Source organism: Mobula hypostoma, chromosome 26 (genome assembly GCF_963921235.1).
Source record: "Mobula hypostoma chromosome 26, sMobHyp1.1, whole genome shotgun sequence".
Taxonomy (NCBI): Eukaryota; Metazoa; Chordata; class Chondrichthyes; order Myliobatiformes; family Myliobatidae; genus Mobula; species Mobula hypostoma.
In genome coordinates this window covers 34,587,418-34,593,417 of record NC_086122.1, presented here as the reverse complement: position 1 = coordinate 34,593,417, position 6,000 = coordinate 34,587,418, and positions in this window count along the sequence as shown.

Here is a 6,000-nt window from a genome sequence, read left to right as displayed (position 1 = left end):
GATATGGTTATTTTATAGGGAGATGCATAGGTTAATGATTGATAGGGTTGAACAAGTCACTATGAATGTTGACTCCTGATTGGATACAAGCCTTGTACATTGAAGGACTGGTAATTCCAATCTGCAGTGTAAATACCGAACAGGCTGCAGTATTTTTTTGTCTTTGAGGCAGCAGCCCTGATGGAGGTCACCTGACTCTGTGCTAGTGAACCATGTGGAACAAGCTGGAAGGATTTGTTCTCCTCTGTACGGCTATTTTGAAAGTAACATGCTAACAGTGGAGGCTTTGATAGCTAACTCATTGTAGCGTTGAAGCAGGTTCGCAAGCTTGGTGAGCGAGACAGAAAACACCGACTGCGAATAAGTATATTTTTTTTAGATTATAAGGATACTCAGTCCTCGTTTATTGTCATTTAAAAATGTATGCATTAAAAAATGATACAACGTTCCTCCAGAATGATATCACAAGAAAACACAGGACAAACCAAGACTAAAACTGACAAAACCACATAATTATAATATATAGTTACAACAGTGCAAAACAATACCATAATTTGATAAAGAGCAGACCATGGGCACGGTATAAAAAAGTCTCAAAGTCCCGATAGACTCATCACCTCACACAGGCAGCAGAAGGGAGGAACTCTCCCTGCCATGAACCTCCAAGCACTTCCTACTCGCCGATGCAGCACCATTGGAAGCACCCGACCGATTAATCATTTATTTACAAACATAAAAAATTGAACAGATATTTAGGTTCCCCCCCAATACAAACTACAGATAGTTAGTTAAAAGTGTGCATGAAGCATACTTTCTTGATAGTTCCAGCAACAAAAGGGAGAGAGAGAGAGAGAAAATCTCTCCTGTGATTTTTCTCTCTAATCGAGGTGTTTGAAACTGAACTTGAGGTGTCGTGGCACACAGGACAACCAATAGGGAAAGAGTAGCTGCAGTTTTAAACTGACCAATCACAACAGAAGTGGCTTTCAACCAGCTAATATGCTATGCCCCCACACCCCCACCACAGGACACTCCTGTACCTAATAAAGTGGCCAGTCAGTGTATAGAGACATAGAAAACCTACAGCACAATACAGGCCCTTCGGCGCACAGTGCTGGGACAAACATGTACTTACTTTAGAAATTACCTAGGGTTACCCATAGCCCTCTATTTTTCTGAGTTCCATGTATCTATCCAGGAGTCTCTTTATCCGCCTCCACCAGTGCCACCAGCAGCCCATTCCATTCACTCACCACTCTCTGCATAAAAAACTTACCCCTGACATCTCCTCTCTACCTACTTCCAAGCACGTTAAAACTGTGCCCTCTCGTGTTAGCCATTTCAGCCCTGGGAAAAAGCCTCTGACTGTCCACACGATCAATGCCTCTCATCATGTTATACACTTCTATCAAGTCACCTCTCATCCTCCGTCACTCCAAGGAGCAAAGGCCAAGTTCACTCAACCTATTCTCATAGGGCGTGCTCCCCATGCTCATGGTCTTCTGCCATCCACTTCAAGGTTCAATGTGTTGTGTGTTTGGAGATGCTCTTCTTCACACCACTGTTGTAACGTGCGGCTATTTGAGTTACTGTCGCCCTCCTGTTAGCTTGAACCAGTCTGGCCATTCTCCTCTAACCTCTCATTAACAAAGCATTTTTGTCAATAGGACTGCCACTCACTGGCTGTTGTTTGGCTCTCGCACCATTCTCTGTAAACCCTGGAGACTGTTGTGCATGAAAATCCCAGGGGATCAGCGGTTTCTGAGATATTCAAACCACCCCCTCTGGCACCAACAATAATTCTACAGTCAAAGTCACTTTTGTTCCCCCAATCTGATGTTTGGTCTGAACAACATCTGAATCTCTTGACCATGTCTGCATGCTTTTATTGCATTGAGTTGCTGCCACATGATTGGCTGATTAGAAATTTGCATAAACAAGCAGATGTACAGGTGTAACAAGTAAAGGTGGGCACTGAATATAGATGTGTTCTAATTTGCATCAGACATTAACATTGAGGACCTTTCATTTGTTATGATCATAGAGAACAGTCATGGAGAGAGTTTAAAACACCCTGAAGTTGTTTCTCTCAGCGTGCACCCAAGAATGTTTCTTAAAACAGAATGTAGATAGACCAACTGCAACTGGACCTTTATTGGGAAATGAGTCTGGCCACGTGACTGACATTTCAATGGTGGAACATTTAGGAAACAGTAATCACAACTTAAGAAAGCTATGAATACAGGCAGGTATGGCCCCTGGCAGGAAAGTGTTAAATTGAGGGAGGGCAACCTACAGCAGTTTTAGGCAGGAGCTAGGGAGAGAACAGGTGTTTTGTGGCAAGTCCACATTCGACATGTGGAGGTTGCTTAAGTCCAGATGCATAGCGTACGGGTCAGTTGAGTTGCAGTAGGAGGGAAGGACAAGGATGGCAAGGTAAGGGAGCCTTTCATGGCTGCCTGTAAGGAAATGATGAGAGAGTTTATGAATTTAGTCAAGAAAGAAAAAAAGAAGCATGTGTAAGGTCTTGGCAGAGTCTTGAGGAATATAAAGAATCCAGAAAAGAACCCAAGAAGGCATTGGCACTGAACTAAGGGTCAGTGGTCAGACTCTCTGTGGACTTCAGTTCAGAACGCTACTTGCTTGTGTTCACTGTTTGCATGATTTGATTTTTTTTTTCTCTCTGCACGTTGGGGTGTTTGGCGGTCTTTTTTTAATGGGTTCTTTTGGGTTTCTTTGTCTGCCTGTAAGGAAGTAAATCTGAAGGTTGTATAATGTATACATAATTTGATAATTAACATATTTTTGAACTTTGAATTTAAAGGAGCTGGGAGGGGCCGTCGACAAACAGGATTAAAGAGAATCCTAAAGTATTCTATACATAATCATGTGCAAGCGAGCACCTCAGACAGTTAAAGAAGTTTAGTATCGGTCCCCAGATTCTAAGAACTTTCTACAAGGGCACGATTGTGAACATCCTGACTGGCTGCATCACTGCCTGGTATGGGAACTGCCCTTCCCTCAAACGGAGGACCCTGCAGAGAGTGGTGTGTACAGCCCAGTGCATCTGCAGATGTGAACTTCCCACTATTCAGGACATTTACAAAGACAGGTGTGTAAAAAGGGCCCGTAGGATCTTTGTCAAGTCACCCCAGCCACAATCTATTCCAGCTGCTGCCATCTGGGAAACGGTACCGCAGCATAAAAACCAGGACCAACAGGCTCCGGGACAGCTTCTTCCACCAGGCCATCAGACTGATTAATTCATGCTGACACAACTGTATTTCTATGTTACATTGACTGTCCTGTTGTACATAATATTTATTATAAATTACTATAGTTGTACATTTAGATGGAGACATAACTTAAAGATTTTTACTCCTCGTGTACATGAAGGATGTAAGTAATAAAGTCAATTCAATTCAAAACTTGGGAGCAAGCAGGACTACGCAAGGACAATGGGAGAAATGTGGCTGGAGGCAGAAGATGTGGGTGAGGTCTTTGCATCAGTATTTACCAAGTAGGATGTGGAGGGTGGTGGTCAGGGAGGAATGCTGTTGTATGTCTATATATATACACACAAATAGCATTTGGTGACATTCTATAGGCTATAATTTCCAGTTTGTCATTTGCTGGTCTTTTATTCAACAGTAACAGCCACGATGTGTTGATGGTTGATGGACAAAGGAAGAGCCGACTAGGAACTTGTGAAGGGAGCTTTCTCTTCAGAATGCTGAAAGGCAGGGTGAAGATGTATCAGGGGTGAAGCCTGTATTGATGAATGAAATGACAAAAGATGCAATTACAGACATCCCACCCTGCAAAAACTCATTTCAGGGAGGTAGCACCATCAATTTGCGGGAGACTCCCGGAACTTCCGGGAGAGGTGGAATGTCTGCAATAGTGTAGCTCCTTAGCAGCTGGCCAGCTAGTTTAAATAACGTTATCTATGCTAATGAATGAATGACACCTGTCAAACTCACCTCAACATGTCTTTTACAGTCTTAACCCACCATGGGCAATAGAAAAGTCACTGTTGCAAACAGTGCAGTGAGCAACACTGTCATTATTTTTGACCCCTATTAGGCAGGGGTACACTTTAGTGTAGTCTGGGATGACGTACGTTTTATATTTTCTTTTTATGGAACACTCTGCCATGGTGTTCTCTCTATCTCTCCCTCTCTCTCTCGCTCACTCTCGCGCTCCCTCTCTCTCTTGCTCTCTCTCGCTCGCTCTCAAAAAAATCGATTTCCGGGATATTGTACATAATTTGCGGACATCAGGGAGCCACTATCAATATGTGGGAGACTCCCGGAACTTCCGGGAGAGGTGGGATGTCTGCAATTAAATGCAGATGGTAATGGGGGTGGTTTGGAAAGACCAGGGAACTCCATCCTTGCCCTGTCTGGGAGGGGTAGGAGTCAGAACAAAGGAGTAAAGGGGGCATGAGGGGAAACTTCTTCACTCAGAGGGTTGTGAGAGGGTGGAACGAGCTGCTGGCGCAAGCGGTCCATGCGTGCCCGATTTCAACATTGAAGAGAAGTTTGGATAGGTTCCTGCATATCGGGGTATGGAGGGCTATGGTCCCGCTGCAGGTCAATGGGACTATGCAGTTTAAATAGTTTGGCATGGACTAGATGGGCCAAAAGGCCTGTTTCTGTGCTGTATTTTTCTATGACTCTATGAGTAGTTATTAGAGGGGACGTGGTCAGTAATGGAAAGGCAGACTCATGGATAATGGAAAAGGTTTCAGAGAAGCCTGAATGGATATATGACAGAGGAACTTTCAGCATACAGAGAGGACTATTACTATTACAACTCTGCTTTCCATCTATGCCAGCTATTTCATTTCTCATAGCACCTTCCCATTGAACCCCAGGAGATTTTACACTGACTCTTTTAACCCTTGTCAACTATACTCTTTTCCTAGATGCTGCCCGGTCTGCCGAGCTCCTGCAGCATTTTGTGTGTGTGTTGCCACTGTGACCCTCTGACTTTGATGAAATCGCAGCCAGGACTGGGCTCGCTCTATGTTTCTGAGTTGACTGCACCCATTGGGAACAATAGAATGTGTTTAACATGTTAATGATTGTTACAATCTCCCAGTAAAATTCTCCACACCCGATTGGAATACTGTATGTACTCACCTACTACAAATAAAATGTTTGATTTCCATTATTGTTTGCAGATCAATAACAGTACAACACAGCTGTCATTTGACTGTACATTGCTTGTTCAATGCTCCCAAATGGCACTGTAATAGCACAGGAACATTACCAGCCTCAACTCAACAGAGTGCCACACCAAGGAATGGTAAGAATGACAGGCGTAGAAGAAGGGTCAGTAAAAGGGTTAATGAGCTAAATAACAATCTTGCATTCTTCTAATTAAACTATGTAACCTAATGAAGTTCTGTAACCCAACCTCTGTCCTAAGTAACACACATAAAAATTGCTGGTGAGCGCAGCAGGCCAGGCAGCATCTCTGGGAAGAGGTACAGTCGACGTTTCAGGCCGAGACCCTTCGTCAGGACTAACTGAAAGAGGAGATAGTAAGATGCTGCCTGGCCTGCTGCATTCACCAGCAATTTTTATGTGTGTTGCTTGAAATTCCAGCATCTGCAGACTTCCTCGTGTTCCTGTCCTAAGCTTAGACTTACAGCAGACAGCCTTTCATAATCAGGATGCAGCACTGAGCTAGTCACTGTCTGTTCCGTAATTAAAGTACGTTGTGCTACGAATGTACCTATTTGCTCCTGGTTACGTATACTGTATCTGCTTGAGTAACAGATTTACTTGCATGCCAGTTTGGTTCAGGTTCCGCAATCTGCCTATGGGTGCTTTCATGTGTCTTGGTATGGTGAGGCCTGGCAGTGGCCCATCCCTCTCCAGGCCAGAGCACAGGCAAACGTCGTCCAACTTGGTATGGTGAGGCCTGGCAGTGGCCCATCCCTCTCCAGGCCAGAGCACAGGCAAACGTCCTCCAACTTGGTATGGTGAG